Source organism: Anopheles darlingi, chromosome X (genome assembly GCF_943734745.1).
Source record: "Anopheles darlingi chromosome X, idAnoDarlMG_H_01, whole genome shotgun sequence".
NCBI lineage: Eukaryota > Metazoa > Arthropoda > Insecta > Diptera > Culicidae > Anopheles > Anopheles darlingi.
In genome coordinates, this window is record NC_064873.1 from 8,193,927 (window position 1) to 8,200,928 (window position 7,002).

Consider the following 7,002-nt stretch of genomic DNA (forward strand, 5'->3'; position numbering starts at 1 on the left):
CTGGCTCCCGGTGTGAGAAACTATATAGCCGCATCATCGAGCCGGGAACCTCGAAGAGGGAAAATCCTACCGGAAAAAAACAAGACACGGGGAAAAAAAACACTCTAGGCTTTATTTTCTATTCTTCTAACCGAGGAAACTATTTTTAGGCGGCATCGTGGTGGGCTTTTCCTTGACTGGTGAGGCATGCTAGAGCGCGTCTAGACCCTCGGGCGGGTGGGCTTATGTAATTTGGATCCAAACCTGCCACAGCCTGCCACAGTCGCAGCAGCCGGTTCATTTCGAAACACAATGTAAGGGGCGCGATGCTTGCGGTGTGCTGTGCAGAACTCACCGAAAAGAGCGCACTGGAAAGCAGCAGCAAGGTAGGCCGTAAGATGAAGGATGGTGGGGAGGGGGGGGGGGGGGAAGGGGGGAAAGGCCTTGAGAAGCATCAACGGGGGCTGCCGTGTACAAGCAGGTCGGTTACGGCTGCCACAGCAGCAGGCCCTCGTCTCTTCAGTGCCCGCGCGATGACCACCACCAGACCACATGCGTCCTCTCGTGTTTGTCAGGGCCACGCACGCACTCACACACACACGCACGCGGACATCCTCACCTGCCTTGCGCCATCAAGTAAACGATGAAGAACTGGTTGTAGGAGAGAGAGAGGGAAGGGACGAGGTGCGGATGATCTCCAAATGAAAAGATTCGGATTAGACCGGCATCTTCCTGTAGTGGTGTGTGTCGGTGAATTTAACGCTCAATCACGCGTCTCCCTCCACGCGTCGGCTCACGCAAGATGTGTGTGTATGCGTGTGCGTGTGTATTGTATAGTAAAGGTGGGGGGGCCCAGTACAGCAACACACGAAAGTAAGCCGGCCGGCCGGTCGACCGGCTGCCCCGTGCTGGCTACGGCATCAGGTCTCCGCACAAGAGCCGGCCGGCATTCGCTTGTGTGCCCGATGAGATCTCTTGCCCATTAAACGCACGCACACATGCAAGCAAGCAAGCGAGCGAGCGAGCGAGCGCGTGCGAGTAGTTAGTGCTCGTTGAATTGTGCCTGCAGGTTCCGTACTAGAAAAAACGCGCAAATCGCCCACCGCGGTATTGTGTAAGATAACGGAGTTCCTGGGAGACAACATCCCGCCGCGTGTGCGCGCGGCCCTTAGCCGGCCCACACACGCTCAATATTTTCCATCAATATTTGTATGCAAGTTTAACGGCTACATTGAAGTACCGGCACCTGTCGATAAAGGATTTAGGATTTACAGAGCGCTGAAAATGTGCATGTATTGATGAGGCGGAATATTGACTGTCATCTGTGGATCATATTGGCGCAGTCTTAGTCAGTTTCCCCTTTTCATATGATTTTCATAGGGTGCTGGGAATTTTCACAACGATTGATGCCTAATATTGTTGCACCTGTAGCCGTGGTTGATGGAATATTGATGATGATACCAATACCTAACACCTATACCTAACAATCAATAAAAAAAAAGATGTCCATTAAATTTCGCCAATTCTGTATCATTCTGTGTGTGTGTGTGTGGGTCGCGCGAATTCTCCCGGCACTCTGTGCGTAATGTGGCTAATCGAATCAGCGCTAATCCAAAAATACAAGTGACCAAAACCAAGACACAGAAGTGTGCCATAGAAATACTCAACAATGCACATCCCCGGTTGTTAGAACAACCGCGTGTGTGTGTGTGTGTGTGTGAACAACGCGCGTCGCAGTCAATCATTCAAGGTTTTCCGGCCAAAACTCCGCCGGTCTTCGCCGGTCCGGCCAAGTGACAGCACAGCTTATCACGGGGGCACGCAGCTCGATTCGAACGCAAAACATTTGGTAGCACACGAAGGAGGAGGAACACAGGAAACACACACACACACACACACAACGCTCAATCAAACAAGCAGCCAGCCAGCGTTGGGGATTTAGCTGACCAGGCAGTGGAGGTCCACTATGTGCGATGTGATGATTCGACAATATATTCTCTGCCTTAACAGCAACAGCAACAACAACAACAACAAAAAGCACCACAACTTAGTAAAACAGCCAGCCTTGTGGGTTGAACTTGATCCCGGAGCCCTACGGCGTCGTCGTCGTCGTGGACGCCCCCTCTCCTCATATAGGGCGCCTCTAGCAGTGCTTGGCAACCGGCACGCAACAATCCGAATGCATTGGTGGCCGTTTTTTGCACTTGTGGCATATGCAATTGCGTGCTCTTTCTTGCTCTCTATCTGACTCTCTGACTCTCTCTTTCTGATAGTTGCATAGTTGCAAGAATCGTGCTATTAGTCACCTTAGCGTCAGCAGCTGCAGCAGCATCCATTGCACAACAAATGTGATGACCCTTCATCTCGCGGCACGTCGCCCCTCAACAGATTTCTCTTTTCTCTCTCTCTATCTCTCTCTTTCTTTCCGCAGCATCTGTTGATCGATCACGATCAATCTCTTCTCTGGTGCAGCGCGCCATTTGTCAAAAAGCCCTAGTGCGTAGACTCCCCTTTCCTTACGCACATATCCCATCGAAAGTGGAGCACATCAGAGAGAGAGCAAGAGAGAGAGAGTGAGCGAGAGAGGAGGAAGGAATCTCTTGCAGCAACAGCAACGAGGAAAAGGCTGCGGAATATTGTAGCGGCTTATCAGCAGCCGCAGCAGCTGCAGCAAGAGCCGCTCACGCGCTGGCCACTACAAACAAGCGCCCCAAGCGGTACAGAAGGGTGCGAAACGAGGGAAGGAGGTGGGGGGGGGGGTTGGGGAACGGAGAAGAGGGAGGGGGGATTTTAAAGTCCGTGTGCCGGTTTTCTCTCTCTCTCTCTCTCTCGTATTCGACATTCTCTCGCGCAGCCGGTGGTGTAACTCACTCTCTCGCTACGAATCTCTCTCTCTCTGCTCTCCACCCTTCCTCCCTTACCTTCCCTTCCTTCTCTTCCATCGGACGGCACTCATATCGGTAATTTTGCCGATGTGGCGCGTCGCGAGTGCCGTTGAATTATGAGTTTGCTTGCTTGTGTTTGTGGAGAGTGGCGGAATGAGGGTGGTTGGAAAGGGGGGGGCAACGTTTTGATGGCCCGGTGCAACCGGCGCGAATCCCCCCCCTGGGGTCGGTCCTGGGTGTAATTAACTCAGCTGCGAGGGCGTACTATAAGGCAAAAGGCGCGCACCGCGAATGACGAATCACTTGGAGCAGTAACAGCACACCACCACCACTACCACCATTCTACTCCATCTCAAGCTCTTCGTGATCTTCAACATCATCATCATCATCATCATCATGACGATCGGTAGCAACAACAAGCAGCTGCCGGTTTGCCGGTTGCGAAATTCCAAAACCATTACCTGGCGCGTGAAGCGAGAGCGTGTGTTTTGTGTGTGTGTGTAGGTATGTGTGAGAGAGAAAAAAGAGAGAGAGAGAGAGGGAGAGCAATAACGAGAGAATGAGAGCTGAGAGGAATGCCACGATATCGCTTTCGCTTAGGGCACAACCTGCCGCTCGTGCTGCTGCTGCTGTTGCTGCGTTGCTCTACCTGCAGTGCAACTGCACCGGATGTTTTGCGTGCGATAGCAGAATTCGGCAGCCGACCGGCGTATTGGTAAGCTAACTACCAATATAGGTGACGCGATTCCACGCCAAATTACGGCGAAAAACACAACAATAACTACCAGATGCAAGTTTTCTGCGGAAAAACTAATTCGCGGCGCGCCATCGGGCAAGTGACTAATCGGTAATAATCGGGGGCCCCTTTTCCCCCGAAATTCGCTACCGATGAGTCAACACACACACACACACACACACACACACACACACACGCACAGAGCCATTAAAGGGCGGGCATTTCCGGGGCCGCTGCAGGAATCATTTCTGTAGAATCTAAGTTGTTGTCGTTGTTGCATTTTTATTTTATTATTATACTATCGCTCAGATGAGATTCAAGGGGGAGGGGCGGAAACAATGGCTGGTGGGTGGCCCATTTTTTTTAATGAAGTTGTTATGAAAACCAGAGCACCTCGGGATCGGGATCGGGATCGGGATCGGGATTGGAGTGTTGTTGCCACATGCTGTTGCTGTTGGTGTGTTCACGCGCGCAAACCAGGATCACAATCTTCAGCCGGTCGGTCAGTCACCTGTAGGGGGTGGGGGTGGGGGTGCTGGGGGATCACAGCGCGCACAAATGGCACCTGATGGAGTGGCGTGGCCCGTCCATCGATGGCAAACCGTACATCAACCCCCTTCGAAACCCGGGGGGGGGGGGGGTACACCCCCTCCCCCGGGGGGGTCACGATCGAATGCAAGTGACAGAGAGAGAGAAAGAGAGAGAGAAAGAGAGAGGAAAGGCACGCAGAGAAGGAGAGAAAGATTGGCCAGGAAGATTGCGAAGTGAAAGGTGTGTGCAGATCCACCCCTTTCCGCCCTTCATCCCCTTCACAACAACGGAACTGCCAGAGGGAGGGGAGCACACACACAGAGCGCGGAATGCAACGTCGACGACGACGCCGACGACGCCGGCGACGCCCTTTCCGGCCACAATACGGCCCGAGTACGTGGCCCGGTTAGAATCGTTCCATCGCTCTAAATTCGAACGCACACGCGCACGCACTCACACACACACACACACACACACACACACACACACACACACACACACACACACACACACACAGCGTGCGGCTGCGGAATGCTGGATTCCGATACTCGCGGACCGTGTGTGTGTGACCGGGGCGGGCGGGCTGGGGCCAACGCGACGCACTGCGGTGGTCCTGCGGTCCTCCCAAAGTGAATGTAGTTTGTCCAGTTTCTCCTGACCATCTCCCCGGCCGGCCAGCCAGCCAGCCAGCCAGCCAGCCACTCGATAGCCCCTGATACGAGGGCGACGATACCAATTGGGGGTTTGGAGGGCGATGTCCTGAACGAGAAAAGATGGCGGTTGCGTGGAGCAGATATGGAGCGCGCCAAAAGGAGAGCGGGGAGGGGGAGGCTGGTGAGATTTTGTTTTAGATTTTTGTAACTCTTGCGCTCTCTGCTTCCCCCTTGTGCTTTCGCAGAAGGGAGCGGCGCGCGCGCTCTCTTTATGCACACACTCACACACACACACATACACACACACGAGAGGCGTGCTTACTCCAATTCTTATTCTCGGTCTTGTCGGGCTGCGTCCGTATAAATCGCATCCCGAGAAGGCATTCCGTGAGGAGCGTCACCCGCCCTCGTGTATGGAACAGTAACAACAGCAACAACAACAGCAACAGCAACAGAACCAACAGTGAAAGGCCGAGGCCGAGGCCACCAAATCCTCGTTGGAGCGTCGGGAGATCAAAAAACCCAAAAAAAAAATTGTCGATCAGATACCCGCCGCAGTGTCAGCGGTGGACGCACCTCCCAACCACCCCTACCCCCACCCCTCAACAAAACCACACCTTGCCAGGGGAATGGGAATTCCGCCCCGGTGGAGCTCCAACCCCCCGGGTAGCAAGTGGAGCAGTTCAGGTTGATTGACCGTTTATTGGCAGCAACCGCCGAATCGCTCTCTCTCTCTCTCTCTCTCTCTCTCTCTCTCTCTCTCTCTCTCTCTCTCTCTCTCTCTCTCTCTCTCTCTTTCTGCAGCATCAACGCTCGAGGGGCGGCGGTCGATCGCGGCAGTCGCGGGATAATAGGCATGCACCGTGGCGCTGGTCCAGAGCATCGCGTGACCGTTACCTGTTCCTGTTCGATCGTGCCGATAGGGGTGCCCATGCCCTGCATTGCTTTCTACCTTCACCGCGTACACGGCGACGACGGCGGCGACGACGGCGACGACGATGCGACAATCGAGGCGGATGGACGTAGCTAACAAAAAAAAAACACACACACACAGCGTACCAGATCGCAGCCTCTCGTCGAGGCTGACGCAAGCAACCTGACCTGACCCCGGTCGCCACTGGCCACGCCAATATCGCCACTGGACGGCCACGATGGCGGTTTCCGTGGGGCGGTTTCAGCACCTACATATACCTTCGGCGGTGATAAGTCAGTGCGCGATGGCCGCGTCCTTGAACCGACGGCCTGCAGCCCCGGCCCCCGTGGCTGTACCGTGACCATACCGTGACCGTTACTCCCGTGTGTTGTGTTGCCATTGACAGCCTCTCGCCCAGCGCCGGATGCGCCCAAATGCATTTGATAAGCTGGCCAACGATGACGACGACGAATCGTGTGTGTTTTTCTTATCGGCACCGGGTTCGGAGTGCAATGGCGGGTCGCAGGCGCTGACGCTGGATTCAAAATCGCATCGCGCCTCAGCCTTCAACTGTGGGCCACCGAATCGTTCCTACCTTACCTTCTTGACAGCTTCTTTCTTACCTTCGTCCTCTTTTATTATTATATTGAAACTTTATTCACAAATGTTGGTAGATGATATTGTAGATGTTACGGTGTTACAATAGTTAATGTAGCTTAACTTAACTTAAAATTAAGGGTTCAGGACAGTCCTTTTCCACTTTGTGTTTGCTCTTTTTAGTGCCATAGGCGACTGATGTTTCAGATTTTTACTGATTTTTTTACTTTAATACAGGAAATATTCCAAAACCTGTAGGCTTCATTTTTTGTTAAACTTATCCTAAACTTATATGATTTTTAGAAATTTGTTTTGGACTATTTGCAGTTTGTTTTTGTGTGTTTTTGCGCAAGTACACCATATGGGTTTACCTTCGTCATCTGCTTGTTGTGATTTGTTTCTTTCCTTTTTCAGCTCGTGATCGACTCCGATCCGATTTTGCTTGTGGACCGACGACAAAATGAACGTTAGTGGGGCTCGAGTAGAAACCGAAAACCACAAGTGGCCACCAGGGGAGGCCATTTCCCATACACACACACGTCCATCGATATGGCTTCTGTTCCATTAGTAGATGAAACGAACGTCTATGGGCTTCCAAAGTTGAAAATTATAGCAATGTGTTTAATTTGTATCACATCAAATCTGTTGCCTTTTTTAACATACGAGGGCGAATCAAATATAAACGAGACTTTATTTTTAGTTTAAACG